General features: G+C 40.3%; 1 long non-coding RNA gene across 3 annotated transcripts in view; it reads left to right on the forward strand.

The window, feature by feature from the left end:
- Positions 1-552: 552 nt before the first annotated feature.
- Positions 553-26,112, forward strand: part of LOC115607165 — a 57,126-nt gene continuing 31,566 nt past the window's right edge. Inside the window, exons 1-3 of one of the 3 annotated variants that reach the window (XR_003991118.1) lie at positions 553-1,933; positions 2,654-2,825; positions 3,012-3,300. This is a non-coding gene — a long non-coding RNA (uncharacterized LOC115607165). Of the gene's footprint in view, positions 1,934-2,653; positions 2,826-3,011; positions 3,301-21,769; positions 21,978-26,112 lie in introns of all 3 variants that reach the window. The other 2 variants (XR_003991117.1, XR_003991119.1) reach the window with 2 other exon arrangements.

Consider the following 26,112-nt stretch of genomic DNA (forward strand, 5'->3'; position numbering starts at 1 on the left):
TGCAACAGTGTCCATGGACGTTTGGAGCAGGGAGAAGAAGTTGCACCTTATTTAAATACAGGCGATGTTCTGTATAAGTGACCTAGTATTGTCCAGAACAATGCACAGAGGCACAGGGTTGGCTGCACACGTGTGTGCACACGTGCACGCAAAATACATAGGTATGTGAATATAAAATGGATTTCTTTTTCCTAGCATTTTGTTTTAATTCTGGCTAGTCAAGCTTCCTAATTTGTAGGAGAGAGTTACAAAACTTGTCCCTATGAAACTCAAAGTTTCCACTTAAAAGTAAGAAGTGATGCCTGTGTTTTCTATACCATATTTGATGCTGTTGTTCGGATGGGTTTGGAAGGATGATAGAAAGTGCTTTATTATTATATTTGCACATGGAGAAACACATCTTGAGTCTCATTTCTGATGAGGAGTCTAATTTCTAACACAGCTTTAGTCTGTGTAGAACCTCCTTGGTGTTGGTACGTTCTGTCTGCTCCGCATGGTGCAGTACGGCCTCCAGCACAGCTCAGGTGCTTCCTGTGACCTGTGTTCCACAGGCTGAGCCATAAGTGTGGTGACAAGGAGATGCATTCTCGTACCTATGGTACCCGTGCTGGTCACCAGGATGCAGCGTTAACCTACTTGGGAGAAAAGGGATGATTCCCTCACGTCCAGGCACAGGTGAAATGTGACCCCTGTGTTTGTGCAGCGTTACTGAGCTGTGGCATTGTTAGTCCTCACATCTAGGCACCACGTTGTTCTCTTCCAAGCAGGCATAGATGGGAGACATGTGGGAGGAAAAGGGAGGTGAATTTAATTTTTCATTTATTTTACTAGAGGATTCCCCCACCTGCAAAGCTCCTTCTCTGAATGTGGGAAATCCCTGTTTTCCTCCTGTTCTCCTCGCTCTCCCATTGCAGCAGCTTTGTCTCCAGGAGACGGCCAGCTTATCTTCCGAAGTCACCCCCTTTGCAAGCCAGTGGAGGTACTGAAAGGGTTATTGTCAACTTCTCCCCACAGCTGAAAGTGGCTGCTCCAGTTGGGCATGTAGTTTTTTAAACAGGGCTCGGAGTAACGTGAGTTTCTAGGCCGAGAATATAGTAAACAATTTACTAAGAATAAAGTCAGGGTGTGCCCAGGAAAATGTGTTCCATCATCCCTTATTTTCAGTGAGCTGTAAGTAAACAGTATGGGATAATGCCATGCTACATAACATAAGCTGTCACAAGCTCCTGCCCGAGTGGACAAGGTCCAACTGCCTGGGAAACCTGAACATTCCCAGTTAGCAAACCTTTCTGAAAAAGGGAATTGCAAAAAGTTTTCTTTTTTCTCTGAGAATTCAATTGTTCTAAAAAAATGATGCATTTTCAAAATGAGTGCCTGGTTGAAGGAAAAAAAAATGGAAAGCGGTGGGAAACTGCCATGGAGAAATTACATCTACTTTTTACAGGACGTGATTCTTCCATTTTTCCTCCTTGAATTATCTATCCTCACGTGAACAGCTCTACCAGATCGGTGTGGGAGGCAGAAAGCACTGCCTGGGAGTCAGGGCCCACAGCACCCCTGAGCTTACAGCTTTCCTGAAGCAAATACGGTTATTTTCCAAAAGAGGAATTGGGACAAGCAGTGAAAAAACACGTGCTATTGTGCAGCTCGTCGTGTTACAGTCCCACCTGGATGGATGTAAGTCAGTGCCTATGTTGGTGTCCACCCTCAGTGCAAGAAAAAGGAGGGAAAGAAGGAAGCGGCCTAGGAGACAGCGTGTTTGGTCTTGTGCTGAGTGAGTGGCAGATAGTGTCCACTCAGGAAGAAATGCCAGCATTTCCTGGGAGAGGAGTAAAGGTGAAAAAGGCCAGTTATTGGGAGAATTGGCCAGCAGCCGTGACACTATCAGTTATTTCACCTCAACGTGCAGAATATATAGTCAGCAGTATTTAACGTAAGTACTGTAAGGTGTGAGCATCCAAAGAAAGCCACAAAAGCCAACACAGAAACTACCCATTGCCCTTGCTTTTCTCTGTCTGGAAAGCCTGGCTGGGTGACTTGCTAAAATTCTGCATGTCTGGCATAGCGGCCCATGTCCTTAGTGGCAAGCTGATGCCAGGTCTCGATCACTTTGTGGTTTCCTTTCTAAACCTCTTTAATTACGTTGTTATATTTCAGTTAATTTTCAGCATGTGCTCCTATGCTCTGTTTTGTCACATCAGAAATTGCCAGTGATTTAAGAGAAGAGAAAACCAGTAGGAGCAGTAGGGGGGATGAGAGGGGGATCTACATAAGTTATTTACCTGTTAAGAGAATGTGAAGAATCCTGACATACCTGTTAGAAGTTCCCACTGTGCCAATACGTTTGCCAGTTTTGATGCAGATACTCATTGCTAACTTACTGTTTGTTGGTACATCTCCAGTGCAGGAATGGTGCAGTGAGGGGTTCCCTCAATTCTGCTTGTGTAGCCTCTTGCTCCTCAGAAAGTCTCCAGCCCGTGTGTCCCAAACATAGGGCCAGGCAGAATTCCTGGTTGGAAAAGGAATTGAATTTCCTCTCGTGGAGGTAGAAAGAGAGGGACATCCTAAAGTATAAGGAGAGATGACGTGGCTTTGGGGAGTGTCGGGTTTTTTTGGCAATCTATTTAGTAACTTTCTTTTCCTTCCAAATCAGGAGTTAAGAAGCCAAAAAAAAAAAAGAGAGATGAATTAGCAGAGTGACATGTAGGCTTTAAAAAAAACGGTCCACTGTTGGTTCCCAGACTCACCCTCATCAGAGCAACGCTTCTCAGTCACCCTCCTTACCCTCATGGGAACATCTGCTGGGGAAGCATGATACGGCACAGGTAGAGAAATGACTAAATGCAACTCACAACGTGAACGTGGCGGTTCAATCCCCCTTCTTTTTTTTTCTTTCTTTCTTTTTATTTCTTAAATTTCCTGTTTTCCCCTCACTGCTGTTTCATTGTTCCTCCTCCTCCTTTGTCCTGACTCAGGCACATGCACGCTGTCTCTCCGTTTTCCTCCCATAGAGTCTCCCAGATTTTCACCCACCTCTATGGACACCTGTCCCTGGAAAGGGTCCACAGCTGATTCCACTGCTACACTGCTCCTCCCGCCTTGTTTCCTATGATGCACCAGATGAGTGCTCCTGGGGAGTACAGAAGGTGAAAATTGGGAGGCAGAGCAGAAGGCAGAGGAATGAACCTGAGTCTGAGCAGCAGACGTGACCACTAGGTGGGCTGGCCACTGTCTTTTGGCACTTGGATGATCACAAAGTTCATCACGGAGCAAAGAAAGGAGATGTCAGGGCCTGTCAATGTAAGTGTGCGAAATCTCCCCTCTAACTGCTGAGTTTGGTGTTAAGGTTCCTCACCTTAATTGCTTCATAGGTAAATTAGAGTGCTGCGTGCTGCTGTGCCTGTTGCACAGGGCTGATGTGGACTTTGAGGCAGTGTGGCTACGTTAGAAATGGATTATCCCTCTGCAGTACATTGCAGATGATGATGGAAGTTACAAGGCATAGAGCGGAGCATGTGCTCACTGCTTTATAAGTTGAGGCAAGCAAGGGTGGGAAGGAAGAATCTACTACACATAGGATTTGTTAACATGTATTCCACATTTTTATAGAGTTTTGTAAATAACTGTGCGTGTGTGTACGTTCATATGCATGTGCTTTTATCACGCAGTTGTAGCACAAGGCCAACCTAACTGAACTGAGTAAGAAAAACAGGAGCAAGGAAAAAATCCCAACTTTATGATACTGGTTTGTACACTGAACTGTCCTACTCCACATACTGGCAGGTCACCCACACCTTTGTCTGTAGTTGTAGTTTATCAAGAGGTTGAAGTACGTAGGTATAGTGTGACATAAAAGAATAGGGTACCAAATCAGTAAGCTGAAACGTGGGGGCTCTGCTCAGCAGGCATGCACTATAAGGGATGTTACGTTGATAAGTGTGATCCTAAAAGCCATCTTGAAGGACCTATGGCAATGATTTCTTAAAGCCCCATGTTTTTCTTTAAAAAAAGAAAAGTGTGTTCTTGAGAAGGAACAGGAAAAACAATTATCTTTTGTTTTGAAATTGAACTAAAAGACTTTATATTGTATTTAATGTCAAAAAGCTAAATGCAGCTGATGTGTGTTAGTACCTGACAGCAGGGAGGTAAAATGGCTAGGAGAGGAAGATAAACAATTGATTTTTTTAGTTGGTTTTGTTTTACTGGCCAAACTGAATGAAATACAACAGTAAAGAGCTTATAAAATGGGAAATCAGCATTGTCCTCCCCCTTTTTTTAGCTTCTCCAAGTGCTTTCTGCTTTGGCTCTTTAAAATAAAATTAGTAGCAGAAACCATGACATTTTTAACATAATAATTTGAAATGTATGCACTAGTTTTAACTTATTTTAACAATTATACAAAGGGGATTTTTAGTTCTTTATTTTTCCATACCCAGTATTTGTGAATAGACAAGTCTCTTATATGAATACAGACTGTTTTGTAGGTGGATGGACAGACGTGCATGTGCACATGTGAACATATCCACAAATACATATGTATGCAAATCCATAGTAGAAATGATAAAGGCAAAATGTGATCCTTGCCTTGATACGTATGAGTTTTACAGACATTTAAAGATGGTTTTCTGATTCTCAGATTTTTCTGTACACTGAGAAAATTATAGTTCATTTCCTAAATATTTACTAACTTTTTAAGGCCTATTCAGTATAAATTATGCTGAAGTACAGGACAGACTATTTTATTATATCACAGTTCACGGAGTCTAGGACATTTTAGAAAAAATACAGTGTTTATTGACCTGTGATTGCTGCAACATCCATTCAGGTTTTTTAACCCCAATTTTAACCATATAGCCAGGGAACTGTTTTATGGCTGGCTGTATTCACCAGCATCTGTTGTCATACAAAGCTTTGTACCTTATTTGCAAACCCAGCAGCTATTTCTGGAGTGAAGTAACTACGTCCTAATCCAGCAAGGGCTTTCCTCTTCCAAGCAGTCTTCTAACAGGACTTAGCCTGACCACAACAGGGCTCCTCACAGCAGTAAGTGCTGCTCAGAGAAGCAGATGCTTGCAGGGAAAGGCCTTTTGTCTTGCACTACTGCATCTGAGATTTTTTTTTTTCCCCTTCCTTTTCACAATGGATAAAAATACCTTGATTATGTTGAGTATCAAGCTCTTGCTGAATTTTGCTTTACTTTTAATTGTCCAATTGCAGAAGTGGGATAAAGACCTTACAGCCCTCCCTGAAGGATCCTGGTTTCTGTGAATCTCTATTTGTTGTTATTTTGAAGAGTTTCCATAGGATATAGTTCTGGCACTGTGTGACTGGTTCTCTGTTCACATGCTTAATAAATCCACTAGCAATAGGTATTCTGGCTGTATTAATTCACTGCCCCATCCTGCATCTACTCCAGGGCAGAAGAACTATTCAGAGCCTGAGAGGAATATTTGGGTTTCCAGGTCCTCTCTGCTCAGGTTGTCAAAAGATGAGTCTGGGCATATTTATTTTATCTTTTTCATTATTGTTTTTAACCCTAACAATTATTGCTTGGCAAATGAGCAGAGACCTCCCAAACTTGTATCCCACAAACACTGGTTCCTTATTTGTTAGCTTGCTTGCTTGTTTCCTTGTCTGATTATTCATAGTCAAACCGGGCCTTTCTTAGTGTAATGGGGTTTAAAAATATATGTATAATGAAGCTGCCAAACTGAGAATGGGGATCCTACAGTTTAGCACTCAGTAAACAAAATGTGACCACGTACTTCTAAGCCAATAGGCTTAAAGATTCCCAAATGAACATGAGTGTTGAAACCCTTGTGACCTGTTGTGCTCTATCTTTTTGCATAAGACCTTCCTTTACTCTCCTATATGGTTCATGAGATTATGGAGTCGGTTCTGTTCCTACAGTGAGGCCATTACCAAAACTCCTTTAGAGTTGTATACAAAAAGTACTGGTTCAAGAGTGATAATTTTTTATTCTGAAGCTGATATCTGATCTCTTCTTTTGAGGCATGTTCATCCCTTTCATTTATTTTGTTCAGTTGGTATATATTTATATACAGGAGAAACATCACAATTTAGCTATTTTATTTGATGCCCAAATTTAAGCAGATATTGCATGCAACAAAAGCAATGAAGGAAAAAATCAGGAAAATCTGATGAGATTGAAAGGGAAGAAAACATTGTTCTGCATAAAATAACATTTATTGCATATCATCTTTATTTTTGCTTTTCAGATTAATTTGGGTGTTCTGATCTACAAAAGACCACAGAGTCTGTCCGTTCCCCCCGGTCACGTAACACCCCTTAAACACTACTGATCTCGCTTGAACATGCTTACTGAACATGCTTAGTACCATATAAGCATGTCCCTTCTTATATTCCCCACGCTGCACATGTGAAATTTTAGGGAACACTGTCCCAATTAAATAATGGTCATTGCTTTTCACTTTTATTAAACTAAATCAGTCTCTCGATTCATTCCTGTTAAGGGAATTTCTTGTATAAATTTGAACTAGTGCAGTAGGACTCTTTACGTGGGGTATTGGGTGTATGTGCATACGTGTAGACATTCGTGCATTAAAGAAACAGGAAAAGTTAAAGTAAGTGAAAATAATAAACAGAATCAAATCAATCTGTCCTCAGCTCATTTGTTTATAAGGCATTTGGGTAGGTTAATAGAATTTGGAGTTGTTCATGAGACTGCAGTATAGTTCTATATAGTGAAACAGTTATGCTGGAGAGGGATTTCACAAATTTATTGCTGTTCCAATAGTTGCTTTGAAAATGTGTTTGAATATATATGTTTGAAAGGTGCATATTGCTCACCTGATCCAAACCCACTGAAATTAGGGGCTTTTTTTTTTCCCTGAATAGGAATTGTATCAGTCCGTGCAGTAGCCTCGTTTATTTGAGGGAACCAGCTCATGATTTTTCTGTGTGTGTCTGTGTGCACGTGTAGCCATGTATATTTTATCCATCACTGTCCATATACAAACCCCATACATTTAGTGTAGTTTTTGCTATGGTGTTGTGCATGCATTAGGTAGACGCTTGTGTGAGGTTGTAGATGAGAAGAATTGTGTAACAGCGGTCTCCTCTTCCTGCACAAGGATGTGGCTTTTTTATATGTAGGGAAATAGGCATCATCTAGACTTCAATGGGGAAAACAGCAGATTAATTTTTTTCTGCTTTTCTTCCATTTTAATTTGTCCTTGAAGGTCAAAATTCTTCTGGTGATCACTTCATGTCACGATTTTTATTTGGAAGCAGACTGTAATGTCTCTGGCACAGGGACTGAGAAGTCATGACCACGTATCTGAAGTGTCTGACACACCAAAGGAGATTTTAATTTTTTTCCCCCTTCACAGTGATAAAGCATCTGAGGCCTAAATCCTTCTTACTTTATTATCCAAATTTTCCTAACAAAGCCCACTTACTAATTACAGAGCTAAAAATACTGGTTGCTTTCATAGAGGGTCTTTTGCATCTGTATCTATCATAGACATTACATCAAACAGTTGTTCCTTCAGTTAAAATGCTTTTATTTATTGGCTTGCCTTTCCCTGCTGCGTAGTTTAGGAGCTTAACCTCAGACAAATTTTAGGCCATTGATTTTTTAACCTTATGGATAGTCCCCAAACTAACAGCACTTATTTCTGTGTCAGCTTTAAGAATAAATATATATAGAATCTAACATTTATGAGGTACTACTTTCTGGTATCCAAAAGGTAACTACAATTAGGTCTAATGGAGTTTCGGGAAAAGATGTTAAGGAAACCAGTCAACTTGCTCTCTGTCATTTCTAGCAGTTCTGAACAGCATGGAATCTGAATAGCAGAATTTCAGGAGAGCAAATAGAAGATCTTGGATCGAAGGGAATTCTGAAAGGTGCACATTGACTAATACAGCATGATGAAACGTGCCCATTTTGGTTATCTAGGCATCAGCCTTGGGTGAAATCGATGAGTGCAGTCAGTCCCACACCTCTTAGACCAGCAGACACGTAAAGCTGTGGTGGTGTGTCCAGCTGGGTGAGTAGGCAGGAGGGGGGACATGGACCATCACACTGAGCCTCCCAGCTTGATGTGAGCCCTGCTGTAGTTGTGGCACCACATCACACTTCGCTGCCTGCCGCAACGCTCACTCAGCCTGTTAGAACATCTGGGTCAGAATAAAAATGGAGTATTTTTGGTCCTGACCACTAATTCCAAATAGTTTATAACTTTAGTGGGCTTTAGTCTTGTAAACTGGTAGGTGTGTAACGTGTGTGACATCCCTTGGAGTCTTCGTGGGTGATACCAGTCAGCTGAGCCAGCAGCCTGCCTCAGTGCCTGCAGTGTCAAGGCTGGAGATGATCTGTCTATTGAGGAGGCAGCAAACTGAATGCTAAAAATGTAGGAAGGAAACTTAAATATCAAAAAGATACCAAAAATACTATGGATAGCTTCTTTATGAAATTAGAAGTTCTGGATGCATGATGAGTGCAGGCTTGGCTTCTTATTTGAAGGATTATTTGTACTAGCTGTGTTTTATTTGTACTGAAGTTAGGTGGTGGTGTAATGGAGAGCTTGAAGATGTTTTAAAATAGTTGCTGAAGAAGCACATTTGCCCAGTAGAAGTAAGCCTTAATGAAAGTTTTACTTTGTATATGCTTATTCAAGGGTCTGGTATATCATTAAGAGAATGTTTTATAGGGAAAAAAAGAGAAAAAAAGACAAAAACAGATAGGTGTGTCTTTTAGGCATGATACAGATTCCAAGCCTATGTGTGTACAGGCCAAATGCAGCTCACTTCCCATACATTGTTTACTATAGTCTTGTTTCCAGTAAATGAAAGTATTTATCTGAGTGGCCAGAGCAGAAACTGGCATTAAAAATTAGCCATGACTATTATTTCTTTGCATCCTTAGGGGGGAAAAAAGAAACAAAAATCCAAATGTATAATGAAACAGAGAATAATCAAAAAATTAAAACTTTACTCTGTCGTTCTTGCTGTAGCTAATCAGGGGTTATTGATACGAAAGTGCCTAATGACAGCTACAGCTAATAAAACAAAACCTAATTGCATGTTTAGATAACAGTCAAATCCATATTGCTCTATCCCATGAATCTAGTCCTATTCCATGGAAGCAGGATCTCGCCTGTTGGCTTCATAAGGGCAATTCAGATACATAAAGAAAGCATGTTTTGGCTCGGTCATATGCAAACGAAAGTCTCTTGCACATTTACAATCAACAAAGCAGGTTTAGGATGAATTTTTTATATGAATGTAACCTAAAGTAGGAAGGAAAAATAATTCCATTGAGGTCGTAGTGGAAGTTAAATGTTAAACAAGCTTGAATCAGGAAAAAAAAAAATTGCCAGAGCAGCATCCTGCCATTTTATCACTCTGTCATCTGTTAATATAAATGTTATTAAATGAAAATGAATATAAAAAATAAAAGTTAATCCTCTTTTGGTATTTACTCCATAGTAACAGTCATATTTTCCTTCTTTTTTTTATTTTAGACATTAAAATAAATATATAAAACATTTGCTGTTGAAAACAAAGGCTGGAGATTCCCCCCCCCCTTTAAACTACTGATTAACAATATGTTTACTTGTTACTTATTGTTGACCATCTCAGTCATTGTTTTTCATTTGATATTTTACTCGATGTTTCTTTCTGGGCAGTAGATGAAGCAGGTTTAATTTCTGTATGATTCTAATCCTTTACTTCTACGTATGTTACTAAAATTTCCCTTAGAAATACCTTGTCATTCAAATGAAAATTTCCCCTCTGTAACTTTACATTTCTATTTCAAAAGACTAAATTACTCTATACTGAAGTTTTCTTATTTTGAGCACTGTTTGGGATAGTCTTTCTTGGAAGCTTGGGGATTCAGGTTTGAGGCTATAAACACTTCTGTACGTATGAGTAAGTCTAATTCTGTGAGTAGTCTAAGCCAGCAGGACTCCTCAAACAAGTATGTGTTTGCAGGCTTGGGACCTGCAGATATTTGGATGGAGGAGAAGACAGGGAAGGGCTACAGATACTAAACAGATACTCAGTTTTATTTTTAATGACATATGCCTGCCAGGATCATCAAGAAATATGACATTATATTTCATGAAATTGGCTGGATTGTTTGGGACACGTAACACATAAATGAAACTGTTTGCTGAATTTGGTACCATAAGAGAAAATGAACTCAAATACCTGATACCTGAATCAAATCTAATAATGGTGATTGTTGAATCCTTTGGTCCTCATTTAGTTACATTTATAGATCTAGAGATTTTCCCGTATGATGATACCTGATTGAAAAATATGCAGAACCAGGAATCAGTCTCTAAAATTTGAGGGGGGTCAAAGGCTTATTAAAGATGCTGTTAGATTAACAGCTTCTTATTATAGATGTATATATATGTAAGTTGTTAGAGTTGCTGTGTTTTTTCACTAAAAATTCTGTTTTAGTTAGTTAGGTTTTTTTTCCCCCTTCACCCCATCCCTTCCAAACTGCAGCCACAAATTAAAAACCAGCTAAGAAAAAGCTACATGCCTTGTTCTTGATACTGCTCCTGCTGAATTTAATGGGATCAGTATCAGTTTTAGCGATGAGGGGTATGGTGTAAAAGCAGAAGGACAGAGGTGCATAAAAAGAGTATTTCACAACTCAGAGAATATTTATAACGTAGTCAGAAGCTTGTGCAATGAGAGAAGAGGGATCTGAGGACATAGTCAATGGTAAATAAGGAGGCTAGAAAAATCAATGGTTTAGAAGCCATTTTTGCAAGTGTGACAAATATATCTACTGGGGAAATGGCAATTAAGTTTTTATACATTATTGGTTTTACAGGAGTGAAAATTAAGGAAAACAAAGAGGGTCAAATTCTGCCCTTAAATATATATATCGCCTGTTGACATTGAAAGGGAAGATTTTAACATTTCATATCTACTTGGAACCAAAACAAAAAGACTATTTTCAGATGACTCTGGAGTGACTTCCAGATCAGAGGATCCCAAATTGATCTGCCGATGTATAGACATATGATTTCATCAGGCAGTGAGAGCAGTCTCTTTGGAGTCAAACATGATAGCTATTTAACTGTACATAGCAATGACAAATAGCAATTTTGGCTCTTACAGGAAAGAGGCAATTTGCTCATATGTAGAACTTCATACTACAGATGACTGTCTCTGCTAGAAGGAGTGACAGTGATGCTGTCCATCATTCCCTCTTCAGACTACTTTCATGATGGCTTTGCTCCTCTGCCCTCTAAATATGACTAGCCCAAATGAATTGTTAGGTTCTGTGATTCACATAGAGCACTAATAAGCAGAACTTTCAGTTCCTCCTTCAGGCTCGACCAGCTTTTCAGTATAACAGTGGGCAGACATCTGTTTTTCAAATGGTATGTAGTATTATTTGCATGAGAAGTGTTTCAGTAAACTGGAGGCTTCAAGAAGCAGATACAGTTTTGGGTAGATGGATCCTAGGCACCTGGAGACTGGTGTACACTCATTTATTCTACTTTGTTCACTTCTCTTACGAGTGTAGCTTGGTGATCCCACCTGAATGGCCTGGTTGCTGATAGTTTCTGAAGGCTCCTGTCTGCAATAGTCATTTGCTCCCTCTTCTTTGTGAAAAATAACTAGGAAGAAGAAAGGAGGCAGCCTGCTGTGTCAGAAGGCTATGTACAAAGATAGATTGAAAGGTTTTGGTGGATCCTCCCAGACCACAATGACCAGAAATTAACTGCCCTTTTTTATCTGGCAGACCTCAGCAATGTCAACACTTAGTTTTTCTCAGCTGCCTTCAGGGGACCTAGCTAAGCTGCCTATAATCATAGAATAGTTTGGGCTGGAAGAGACCTTCAAAGGTCATGTAGTCCAATGTTTCTTGACCCTTTGTTGAAGAAGGCGGTCGTCAAATCTTTGACTCTTATTTGTCTTGTGAAACATTTTATTTATGTGGCTATTGACCTATACAACAGTCTTCAGAAAAATAAATCCAAATTCAAAGTTCTTCTCCCCTTGCTGTCAATCAGGATCAGCTTCCTGAAGACCAGCAATGGGGCTGGCCCTGTTAATTTTCACCAGGAAAAATAGGGAAAGGAACGTCGCCTGAATGTCTTGCATACTGCAGCACCAGAACTGGCAAAACTGATTTCCTGGGATTGCCTCATGCTTTGCTGCAACTTTTGATGGATGCTTCTCCTGCAGTTGGGACATTCAGAAATGCCCTCTCCTGTGTGGATTCTCCAGTGCCTAATAAGGCATGCACTCACAGTGCAGCCTCACCCTCCAACCTGGGAAACTTAGAGATCTCTCTTGCCTTGGTGGCCACCTGCTTCCAGAAAACTTGTAGGAGCTTGGCCATCATTGAGACCTGTATCCAACTGCCAGGTCTGACTGCAAACTAGCAATGCATTCAACAGTTATCAAACACCCTGATGGCCACTTTCTGTCCGTCTTTTACACGCACACGAACACACATGTACACATGCACACACACAATATGATCACAAGCCTTGTTGCCATAGGAAACCAGGCTAAAAACAAGCAAGGTCAGAAGGCATGAGCTCATTGTTTTTCTTTCCAGCTCCTTTTTAATACTGCTAGCACAGCCTTTTATTTATTAGATCAGATGTGTTCTTGGATGCTAGGTAATGGAAATCATACTTGCTGTGTGCTAGGCTCTGTTCTGCATGACCCCGTGGTGTCCATCGTGGAGTTTGTCCAGTTGCCATCTTTGTCAGGCCTTAGCTCATTCCCTAGTCATTCCCTAACTGATTTGGTAGTCATACTTGATGTTTTGGCTTGCAGGTTTCCTTCCTGGTCTCCTGCTCGTTGAGAATACTCCCATAATCACTTTGATCTCACTGCAGAGTCTTGGTACTTGAAAAAAAGCAGCAGCATCACAGGAATAAGAGATATGCTCAACTGGATTTCAGTGGGCTGCGCTGTTTGTATAAAAACCCAAAGTGGGGTCATCAGTGGTTAAATATTAAGGAAATCTCTAGTCTGGTTAGGACTAACTCAACAACTATCATCTTTGCTTTAGCATAAATATTTTTTACAATGAGGGTGGTAAAACAGTGGCACAGGCCGCCCAGAGATGGATGTGGCATCGCTGGGGATATTCAAGGCCAGGCTGGATGTGATTCTGGGCAACCTGATCTAGTTGAAGATGTCCCTGCTCATTGCAGGGGGATTGGACTAGATGAGCTTTGAAGGTCCCTTCCAACCCAAACTATTCTATGATTCTGTAAATATGTAGAGTGCATTATGGTTAAAACTTTATAATACAGAGGTGCTTACGCTGCCTGGCAATTGTGAATGTGAGCCACATTCATCCTGTGACAAAGGTGATGGCCAGCACCCCTCCAGACTGGTCTTGATGACAGGAGAAGCAGTCTTTGCTGTCAGCTTAAGAAACTGCTGTAAGTGCCACCAGCTAGCAAACCTTCCTTTTCCTCACCACAGACCATGTTCTCTACCTTTGAGGGTATTGTAGGCTGCAGAACTAACCCTGGGCAAGAGGTCAGACAGATGATACCAGCGGCCCGTTATCTGCAGATATCGATTACCTTTCTGGTCTTTTATACACAAATGGGCAATTTGAACTTCTTGCAAGTGTGGGGTGACTGTGACCAGAGGCATATGAGGTTCATGAAAACGGAGGCGTGGAGCTGCAGAATTTGAAGAACTTCTTTCCACAGGGAACATGAAAGCCATACTTTTGGTAGCTGTTCATGTATAACCCTTCTTTCTTTGCCTCCCCAGTACAGCAGCACAAATATCTGCTCTTCTGACCAACATAGCTATTTGTAGAGACTTGCTCACCTTTTCAGCATGAATCGTTGTATTCTCTTCCACCTTCTTCTTCTAGCAAGTACAATTATAAAGTACAAACTGTAAGGAGCAGGAATTCATCTGGGTATGAATGTGTAAAACAGCTTAATTAGTGATAAAGCATAGTACATATCCCTCTATCTCATGTAAACATTAGATTAAGGTGCCTACAAATGGGGACAGTTATTTGGACAGATATTTATCCAAATTCTTGTTCTTATAACTGTTTTAGAGATTCAGAAACTATAGACCTACTTAGTTATGACTGCTTGTCAAGCCAGGGTAGGCTTGTTCCTTGCTTGTGATTTTCCACACTTTCACCTGTACTTGCTCTTACAGAAGTTCTGTTCTTGAGTAAAATCACAGAAATTTCAGCTGTGGAAAATAATTCCCTTTTTTTTGTCTGGATGGTCTTTCATTTTAGTGGATGGAAATGATATCTTAACTGTATGTATTGTTTATTAGTGATTCCTTTGCCTTTCAACTCCCTCCTTGAGTTGCTGGCCTTTTGACCTAATGATCATTAGTAAATCCCAGTGGCACATGGGTCACCCAGATCCTATCTGTGTTTCTACATGTTCTCTCCCTGGGTTTGTCAGTGCTGCAGGGACAGAGTACCTGAAGTCACTCAGCAGTGGTCTCTAACCACCTCAGTTTTGTTGGGCCTTCTAGGGACAAAAGCTTTTCTCAGCAGCAAGGGTGTATTGGGGAGTTGGGAGGCCTGCAAGAGTAATGGTGGGAAACTGTAAAACTTGGAGTACTTCTGGCCACCACCAAGGCCATGGAAAACCTGTTTTCACCACCATGTCCCCAGCTTCCCAAGAACCATATCACTGTCTTTACTGGTTGTATACATGTGGTTTGGTCTGTTCCTGATGTTGAGCCATGAAACATTTGTAGTCTAGGAGCTGTGCTGATGTTCTGGTTGATGTTATCATATCAGAGAAAGGAACTACTAGAATGCAGTTATTTTCAAGAGCCATCTAGGAGATTAAAGTTGCCACAGAGTGTGCGTCTATCTCCCTGCATGTTTCTCAAATCCTGGGCACATAGCTTTAAATCCCTTAAAGAAAAGGGATCTGGCAGCTCCCTGAGAGGGATCTCAGAGCTGGCACCATGTATCTTGAAGGCTCACATCACTGGCCGTGTCCATGCTAGTAAATTAAACGCATCCTGGACCATTCTCTGGCATTGAGGTCAACTGGCACAAAATAGCCAGCATGCATACAATTAAGCTGTCTTGAACTCCAAGACAGGAAAGCCATATGCAGAATGCCTATTGAGAACAGTCCCTGGCTTGTGGTAATTCCCAGCCCATACCCAGGAGCCATTTGGGAGAGTGCTGCTTGGCCCTGGCCTCGGCCATGCCAGGGATCTTCTAGAAACTAGAGGAGAGGTGCCAACAGAAGTGTCCCTGGCACCATTTAATGTTCCAGAGGAGATAGCCAGCAGTCTTGCAGGTGACTGAGCCTTTGCTACAGCAACAAGATGGAAGTGTTGATCATTTCTACCAGGGCCGTGATTCCCTCTCTTTATCAATCCCTTTGTCTTCTCTCTCAAACCTGAGGTTATATTCTGATGAATGCTGGAATGGCTTCCTATTTTCAGCTGTTTAATAGTTTGCTGTTGTGATTGTATTTGATTGTGTTTGAATTTCTATCTCCCCAAGGATAGGGAAAGGGATTCTATAAATATTATTTGATTTAATTAATAAATATCAGCGTCTTCTGTAACATAGTAGGGGAGTGAGGATGTGCACTGGGGGAATGGCCGGTAAGGACAGGAAGGCCTTTCTGTTTTCATTCCTGTGCCATCTTTGCCATAGTCCTTGTGTCACTAGTGCCAGAAATTCTGGTGCCACCACAAAGTTCATTATCTAATGTAAAAACCTTTGCTAGCGCCCCAAAGTAGTGAAGATCACAAATCGCTTACTACCTTCTCACACATATTTTTGTAACTCTTAGTTTGCTGCCATGATCCATAGAAACCCCATAATACACATCCTACTGAAAGGATGTCAACATGGTTTTCTTAATTTGGGCTTTCAGATTCTTTCCATCCCTGTACGCTCTTCAGCAGAAGATCATCATGATTGTTTTGTGTCAGTATAATCTTCCAAGGCACATCTTCTGTCTGAAGTGTCCTCTGTAGCCTGATGTAAGCCCTGGCTGAATCTGACCAGGCACGTTGATGGGGCTTCTGTGCACTGAGTCAGACCATTTGTTGGCAGTGGTCTAGGAGGTGTACTGCCAGCCAGGGAGAGGTGGTTTCTTTTGCTGATTATTTGGTTAACTGAGAATACTTGGAATTTCTTGTTAATGATAGTTCACAATCTACAGGTAAAAATATAAATTAAAACATTTTCATCAGATGCTGATACGTTATTGCTATTACTACCTGAAAGTAGGTTGTAGCAAGGCGGGGGGGTACTCTCCTCCCAGCTAACAAGTGATAGGACAAGAGGAAACAGCCTCAAGGTTCACCAGGGCAGGGTTAGGTTGGACCTTAGAGAAGATGTCTTCTCTGAAAGGGTTGTCAGGCATTGGAACAGGCTGCCCAGGGCACTGGTGGAGTCACCATCCCTGGAGGTGTTGAAAAGACATGTAGATGTTACACTTAGGGACATGGTTTAGTGGTGGCCTTGTCAGTGCTGGGTTAACAGTTGGACTGGATGATCTTAAAGGTCTTTTCCAACCTAAATATTCTGTGATGCTGTGAATGTTTTGGGGCAAATTAGTGATGATGCAGTGCCACGTAGGTTCATGGTAGTCTATTAAGGTTGTGCTTATGTTCTCAAACTGGTGTATCTATTCCTAGATATCTATTCCTATTTATCCTATGTTGGATAAATAAATAAAATGTCTTTGGTATTTTTGCTGTTCTGGGGCTTTCTGTTAGACTGATAGTTGGGTGAAATATCCTGTGGGCCAAATGCTGTTTGCTTAACTCCTGGGAGCAATCTGATAATTCCAATGAGTTAGCAAAGCAAACTGGATTTTTTTGTTTGGAAACTATTTGGAAAGCTGCAGTGTATTTTTGCTGAGGATCCTCCACTAACGTCAATGCCACTATATGCTTAAATCAATGGAAAACCTGTGGAAAAGTCAGCCAGTATGGTACTGAGTTTGCAATGCTTTAGGATTTACAAAGCAAATCCTTGGAAGGGGGGCATGCACAGGGCAGATGGAACCACATTCCGATGGCATTAAGTACTATCCATAGTTATTTCTTACCCTGTGTTGTATATGTGTTGCTTCTGTGGGTAGGAGGAGTCATGCATATACAGCACTGGAATTACTATGTTCTAAACTAAGAATTTTTGATTGGTTTTAACAAATGTTCTATTCATCTGTAAAATCTGGAGATGTATTCTATCAATGGAGGTTAGTACATAAAGACTGATGACTGTTGGGGGGAAAAAAGTGAACTTTTGTTTGAATATAACTATTTGTTTTGATGGTAATTGAGGCAATTCCTTCACTTGCCACAAACATTCATTAGAGTGATATTCTGTAGACAAACTGTCACGTGCAATGATGCATTTCTGTATCCATATGAATGCCTGAAGTGGAAGTCTGTGTGCAGCTCTTAAGGAAGCCTTTGATAGGTTGTAAGTTTACCAACCAAGGGTGAAAAAAAAGGATATCAGGTGATTTGGGTGACCAACAACCCCTTATAAATACGAATCTATGAGTAGTGAATCCCTAAAATACACAAAGCAGTCATTTTAGTGAATAGCTTGTGAGCAATCTCAGGGGCAGGAATATGCTGGCAATTACTCATTCAATAGTTTGTGAAAAATATGTCTGCTCATTGACATTTTGAATTAAAAAAAAGAGATAAATCTCATAAATGCATTGCGGGAAGTATCTTGCCAGCTAACAACACAAAACACATGACTCCACTTACAAATACTTAACCTTCTGAACTGCTGATGTTCCTTATTGGAAGAGGCCGGTCTAGAAGTCCAGAGCCCACCAGTTACCTAACAGCAGAAATGTAACCCCAATGTGGGAAAAAACCCCAAACCTATATGGGTGGCTTGGTCCCAATCTGAAATTTGCAGCTGGTTGGTTTTATGAAACAAGGTTGTGAATTCTTATACTTGGATATATTAAAAATATGGGTTGTCATTTGAGCTTTGAAATGAAATTCACTTCTAAAGGCTGTTACACATGTGCATTAAGGATCATAATATGTATTTGGAAAATGAGTTATTGGCAGTTGTTATTTTAAACACCTCTGCTGACCACATAAGATGTGGAGGTAGATCCAAGAACAGTTTCTAGCTCATGATCTGTGATCTGCTGCAGCTGTAACATTTATGAAAGCCCATTTCTGCCTCATTCCCTTCTCATGGGCCATCAGGAATACCAGTTCTCCCACACTGCTCCTCTGTGACATGCTTTAGAGTTACAAAGAAGGTTGATTTTCTGTGGCTTCTTCTTCCTTTTATGTCTTTGCTGAAACTCCCAACAAGGAAGGTCATTTTTAAGGGTATATTTTTGTGATGTGGACATGGGACATGAATTGAGACTGACAGATTCATTTCATGCAGGATACGTGAACAGTGCTTGCAACTTGTGGTCTGTATGTGCCTGCACTGATTCAGATTGGTGGCTTAGCTGGCAGAGCTACTTCCAATTTCTTTTTTACAAGGTTATTTGTACTATTTCAGCTTCAGCTCAGTAGTGACTGGACAACGGATCCCATCATATATAGATATGGATCCCTTCATATATTCTTTTCCTGTTTTTTTAATATATTTTTATTTTAATATAGTTTTCTGACACCATTGTTTAGTTTTTACAATTTTCTAATTAAATCCAGTTCCCGAAGCACTCATATTATTAAAATAATTTCATCTTTTACTTTTCTTCTGGTTCTCAACTATGTGATGACTACCCTGGCGTAGCCAAACCAGTATCCTCCCATTAGAATTTGATGGTACATCAGCATTAAAATTACTTTGTGTTGTCTGCCCATCTATCAAAATATTCCAAAAGCAATTTGTGCTATTAACAAATGTCGGTTTTATATTTAATACAGTTTAAAAGTATGGAGAATTTTGAAACCTTTCCCATTCAAGGCCAGTTAAATGAAAATACAGGAAAAACCACATTCTGCAGTAGGTACCTTACAAGTAATTTGTCTGTCAGTTGCATCTCTCTTGCCATGGAGATAATAGTTAAGAGAGGAAAATGAGTGAAGTTGTTTCTAGTTTCAGATTTTTGTCTAGAAATAAACCAACTGAAGATGGGTAGAGATATTTCATTGAACTTTTCCTTGACATATACAATGCTTTTGTTTGTACTTTTGCATTTCAGCTTTCTTCTGAAGGATTTGCTATCCTAAACCAAACCAGGGCTTTTGTGGCACAGAGTCATCAAAAAATGAAAGCTAACAAGTACTAGAAAACTAATCTTCATTGTAAATCAGTGACCTATACTGCAATGCAGAAGGCAGATAATGACCCAAACTTCAGAGAGACTGAAAAGAATGACAGGTTTTATTAAGAAATGGCTAGTGAAATTGTTGAGGAATCTGTGTTTTGAGGCAGCTATGTCTCTTTAAGCCTGTCACGATTCCATTCAACTTCTTTTCTGTTTTTTTTCAATCATTTAGCGATGAGACTGAATTAAGCATTCCCAGCAACTCTGGTAACACTGATGTTGCTGGCCAGAAATAGCCAACCTTTCGTCCCAGCCCTTCTCCCTGCACAGCATGCATCAGCACACCTAGCCCTGTTATCAAGTGTCCCTCTCGTTCTGGCCCCATTCCTCCTCCAGTCAATGGGAATTACAGTCCAGGTTTTTGCGGGAACAGGGGCTGGCCCCCTTTCTCAGGATTTCTTTCCTCCTCGAACAATAACTTTGCACAATGCCTGGTTGGTTTGGGGGAGTTGTTTATGGTAACTACTTGAATTCAACGGTGTTTCTGTATTTTCTTTTATTGTTGCTAATTTGAATTTATTTTAAAAAGGGGAATTAAATTACCCAGACAGGAAGATCTTGATGCAAATTTCCTAACTGCTAAGATAATAAGATTGAAATTAGGAGCATGTACATATCTTCAAGAAGCATCGAAAATACATAAGTACAATTTAGGGACCTTAGAAAGCTTTCAGTTTTAACAGAAATGTGATTCCTTGACTTGTTTAGTTCAAGTCTGGTTTTTAAGTGCCATGACCAAGACTGAAAAGCTCTTTGCTTCCTCAGTGATTCAGCAGGATTGTGTTGAACCCTTCCTGAGAACAGCATCTTGCAACAGACTTCTCCTTTTCTCCAGGTGATCTCTAAGACTCCCCAGACCAAGTACTGGGAGAATTAGGGTCCATTCCACCATATATTTTTTTCATAATTTTCTCTGGAAATTTTATAGGAGAGGTCATAGAGAAAAACTTACGCTATAGAAGAGTTGTAACATGTACTATTACACACATACATGCATGCGATTACTTTATAACTCAGGAAACCTGAAGTCCATCTCTGAGACTAGCACTTTTCAACCAGTTGAATACTACAAAAATACAGCACACCTATTACTTTTTTCTCCTTTTGTGTCTGGCTAACGGTGCATACTCAACCCAACGGATCTCTCAGTGCTTTACGAATGACATACGTACAGGAATTCCTTCCACACTGAAATGCCCAGGCTTAAAGGGTGGGCTGCGGCCAAGAAAATAATCAGCTTATAGCACACTGCATAATGTGTGTGAACTGCACAATGTGTGTAAGGATAATTCTGGCCAAGGGCATATCAGACAATACATCTCACCAATGCATCCTCCTGGAAAAGACTAATATTTAAAAGCTATATTAAAGATAAAAAAACTACCACCAACATTGTTCTTTGACACTCAAGATGGTCCATTAAGTATTTATTTACATAGGTATATATGTATTTTAATTTACATACTCCAATTAAAGTGTTGATTTATCGTTGGCATCCCTAAAACTTGTCTGTTTTCCTTTAAGGACCAGGTTTTAATAACTGATGATAAAAAGAACTAGAAGAAATGTGACTTACACATCTGAGAGGTCAGTATACATCTATATTGACTAATGATACTGACTTACAACCTGAAGTACCAGCCCACACACAGACTGTTTAGTATTAAGTGTAAGCTAGGACAGTGGAATGTGTGTGTGCATTTATTGTTTAAATACTACAGAACCTACTGCCTGGTTCTTGTTAATTATACTTGGAGATCCCCAAACATTTTATGAAGATTAATTGAGGAATAATCCTATTTAAATGAAAAAAAGAAGGAAAAAAACCCCATCAACAACTTGAAGCTTTTTTTCCCCATTTAACAAATGAAAACCCATCAAAGAGTTTTTAATAAAACTAGTAAAACCATGGTGAGCCATGAGTTAATTCTTACTGTCAAAACTGAGTGCCATAAGTACATCTGCCTAGCTCTTTCTCTGGCCAGGCTTATCCTTCAGTTTGCTTTTGGCTCGGAGGCAGCCAGTTGTTGTGGGACTGTACAACCCTACCACAGTGCGACTGTGATTATCCCTTAGCACCCATGGCAGTTCTAGTGTTGGCTAGTAATTATAAGAAGGGCAGAATTGCTCATAAGCACTCCAGTGGTACCAAGTCTTCTATGACAAAGTCTTTTCATAGGAGACCTTCAATAAATGCTCCAGTATCTCAAGGAGAAAAATATGGTGACTACTACCTTGACCTTCTTACCAGCGTGAGGAGAAGGAACATTGTTAACCTTCATCTTCACCATAATTCTTGCTTTCCAGATAATATAACTTAGTTTCTCTAAGATGTTCCTTTTGCTTTCTCTTCTTTCATTCTCCCCATCTCCTCGCTGATCTCCACGCTCCCCGTCCCAGGATGCCTCTGTTCTCAAAATTACTATACCAACCCTCAGTTAATTTTGCTATTCAGGTCCTGTCTTTTTCTGCAGATTCCTCAGGACAGATTTCTTCTGCGAGTCCTTTCAGAAGAGATCTACCAGTGAAATGTCAATGATAACAGGTTGAAAAGGATGATAAAACTAAAATGACAAGGAATATGTGGAACCAAAGAGCAACCACTGACTGTCTTCTGCAGAAAACCCTTGCACTGCTCAAGCCTTCCCACTCTATTTCTCCCTTTTCCTCATGCCCCCTAAGGTATGTTTTGGATTAGTCTAATTTAGAACATTAGCTTCTCAGCAACAGGGGGTTTTTACCTATTTTTGCCCATACTGGGATATATTTATGTATGGCAGCATATCAGTAACAACAGGAAAAGCATCAGCACATTTCCTTTAGCTCAAATCTGAATGTACTAACCAAGGGATTCATTATTTCTCCTCCTCCATGCTTTGATTTTCAAGTCAGATCATTCATGACAAGGCTGCAGGTGGAAAGTCATACTTCAGAATAAAACTTGAAGAGGAAAGTGGGGGTAAAAGATCTTTATAAACGTAAACCAAGCGGTTATTATTTAATAGCTGATATTTTTGCTTCTCTCATCCCACTGACTACTGAAGGACACAAGCATCTCACAACAAGTTTGATGGGGAAAAATAGGTGATTTTTTTCTGAAAGATAGGGATTCTCTCTGGAATGTGTGTAAGTGGTGGTATGTATACACCAAAGTGTGCCTGCATTTACTGTAATTGGCATCTTTGAAACATTATGTGTACACAGTTTCTCTAGGCAAGGAGAAAAAAAGATGGTTCAAGCTCAAACCAAATTCCAGACTGATTTGGGCAGACAGGCAGGAATATGAGAATGTGTCTAAGTGTAACCATGCACATGTTCTATCCATGTGTGTCTACACACGTGTGCTTAGCTTTATTAATATTCATATGTGGTTTTGTCTCATAGTTGATTATGTATTTTTGCATTTATCTTTATGTGTGTCTATCTGGACATACATACCATCCGTTTTAAAGGTTCTTCAAAGTCAGTCTAAGGCAGAAGTATGTCCATTTAGCTATGTTTTTGTTAATGCTATCAGGAAAGGATGCGCATACTTGAGTTCAAACTACATGTACTAGTGAGGACTTGTGCTCACAGAATCACAGGCTTGTTTGTGTTGGAAGGGACCTTAAAGCTCATCCAGTTCCAACCCCCTGCCACGGGCAGAGGCACCTTCCACTAGAGCAGGTTGCTCCAAGCCCCTGTGTCCAACCTGGCCTTGAACACTGCCAGGGATGGGGCAGCCACAGCTTCTCTGGGCACCCTGTGCCAGCGCCTCAGCACCCTCACAGGGAAGAACTTCTGCCTAATATGTAATCTATATCTCCCCTCTTTCAGTCTAAAACATTACTCCTTGTCCTGTCCCCACAGGCCCTTGTCCAAAGCCCCTCTCCAGGTTTCTTGTAGCCCCTTTAGGCAATGGAAGCTGCTCTAAGGTCTTCGCAGAGCCTTCTCTTCTCCAGGCTGAACAAACCCAGCTCTCTCAGCCTGTCTCCATCTGTAATGTATGTATTGCATGCACTCATGTAGACATGGCTAATCTGGTTTTGCCTAATCTGGAGAGCCAGTATATCTCTGTGCAGCAATGTGTGTGCAAAGGAAGGATGTTTGTATTAGTTTGCAGACATTTCACATTCTCAGTGTACAGAATGCTGACTACTGAGTGCTTATGACAACATCAGGGTCAGTAATAATAGCTAATGTTAAAGATATTTTAATTTATCAAGTCGATAATGTTCATATTTTTTGCATAAAACTGACTCTATTTTCTTTCATCCAGAAAAGAAACAATCAGAATTGGAACACTGTGAGAGAATCATAGAATCATAGAATAGTTAGAGTTGGAAAGGACCTTAAGATCATCTAGTTCCAACCCCCAAAAGAAGTTACCTTTGTTTTTTAAGGGAATGCAGAACATGGCCAGGACTGTTTTTGATACGATTTTAATTTTCCCCTCATGCTTAGAAATAGAAATCTTTGGATTTCTGATCCCAGGTTTGGAATCTGCATCCCTAGTAAAGGCTTTACAGGTTATTTGTAGCTGTTTGGTGAGCCGAAGTGAAGGACTGTATCCATCAGCTGTTCTGTCTAGTGAATTTGTTAAGTGAAGCAACCTTCCTGAAGATCTCCTTGAGAGCATTTCATACAGTTTGCTAAAGAACCAGGAATTAGGTTTTGATTTTTATGGTAACAGAGGGAAAAAAAGCATTTCAGTCTCCAGCACCTTGAATAATACCAAAGACCTGATTTTTCACTGCTTCATCTAAGAATTCAGGCCCATGCAAAGTGAGTGCAAAACAGGTATAGACGCTCTGTTTTGTATTTACTTTTCTTATTTGAGTCTTGAAAAGTGATTCCTAATATGACACAGAGCATCAGGGTGGTGAAACAGGTCCACTTTGCTTATGCAGAACTGAGTATACAAGGGGCAAGACAGCAGAAAATTAGGGCATAGGGGCCTATCCCAATTCCCCTGAAGCAAATGGGAGCTGGATTAAGCCTAAATCTCTAATTACATAGGGGTAATAGTCTATCAGAACTCCCACTGAAGCAAAAGGGAGTTGGATCAAGCCCAAGACTCTAATTGCATTTTTCCTTGCCATTTTTGTTCATATATTTTGTTTACTCTGGCTCATCATGACGTTATTTTGTAATTATTATGATGGGATTAGTGGCCATTAAATATCTGATTTCTGAATGGTATGACTTGGTCCTAGTCACTGATGTCATTGATGTATGTCAGAAAGGTTTGTATTCGGGTGGATATGGCAAGAGATAGATGAATTTATCTAATGATTGAAGTGGATCGAGGTTATACATTTCCTACCAGCACTTCAAAGAGCCGTAGTACTTTTCTGTGTGCAGAAAACAATATGGTGCAAGGCCACACATGGAATTTTTTCTTCTCTTTTTTCATCCTGGTGTTCATACCCTTTGAATTTCCACTGTGAGGACTGGATTTATCTAAGGAATTCGACAAGAACAGAGCATTACTGACTATGTGATAGATAGCTATTCTTTGGAGAAAGTTTCCATGATACCTGGCATTTTGGAGCGCCCCAATTGTTTGGTTTGTTCACTATCAGATTTCTTCCTGCTCCTCTGAGATCAACTCTGTGGTGGTATCCACATAGCATAGAATCATAGAATAGTTAGGGTTGGAAGGGACCTCAAGATCATCTAGTTCCAACCACCCTGCCATGGGCAGGGATGCCTCACACTAAACCATGTCACCCAAGGCTCTGTCCAACCTGGCCTTGAACACTGCCAAGGATGGAGCATCATATAGATGTTTGGGGGGTTTTCCCATCTTGAATCCCATCCCCGAACATCACAGTTCTAGAGTAAGAAGAGGGTTACAACACACACCAAGCAAAGAGAAGTGTACTCGTCCTTCCAGCAGTATCCTGACTGTGCCATACTGGCAGTATTAAAACTAACGGACTGTACAGAGGTCCTGGTACACGATGGGAATTCTCACTGACGACAGCAGAAACTGCATGCGTCGCTCTAGGCAGGACTCCAGGTAGATGACGTCAGTGTGGCTTGGAAAACATCAAAGTAGGAAATACATGCTGGAGCAAGGGGCATTTCTGCAGTCATCCTTCATGACATAATTCTACTTAGTTGTTCATTAATAATGTCCTGAGACAGATGGGCATTGCTTTATTTGGAGATTTTATTGATTTGTCCTAATTTGTACTTCCAATTTGTGACCCTAAAATATAAGCTCAGAATTATAGAAAGTTTTTAGCCAACACAGGTGTAGAGTTCTGGAACAGAGTGGAAACAGGCAAGCAAATGAGCTATGGATTTTGATAAATTAATTAAAGGAATTCTATAACAAGGTTGTCCAAAATAGGAGAGCTTTACTCATCAACATAGGAGATCCCGTCCACTCTAAGTTCCTCTATATTGATCTGGGGAGCTGTGAAGGAGATAGTTATCAATACACTTTGGAAGAACATGGTGAATCATTGACATGTGTATTCATTGCTTTCTGGGACAGAAGGACTTTGACCAATTTGGAGGTGTTTTGTTCCAAATTAATATATTTTTGGCTACAGCTGAGGTACAGAAACTTTGAACCAAATGGTAGAAGACATGTCTGTCAATTAAACTATCCAGGGGATGTTTTGGTAGGCAGCCTTCAGTTACAGAGATATAAAGTCTAAGTAACCTCAGTCGCTTCACTGGAGTCATTCAAGACTTAAACTGACAGAAAAGAGGAAGGAATATCTTCCTTGTTGCATCTCTTTTATCCCAGTTAGAATAACACGGCCTCAACATATATTTCCTAGCTGCAGTAGGAATATGGTTTTCTTTCAAACTGAGCAGT

Source organism: Strigops habroptila, chromosome 4 (assembly GCF_004027225.2).
Source record: "Strigops habroptila isolate Jane chromosome 4, bStrHab1.2.pri, whole genome shotgun sequence".
NCBI lineage: Eukaryota > Metazoa > Chordata > Aves > Psittaciformes > Psittacidae > Strigops > Strigops habroptila.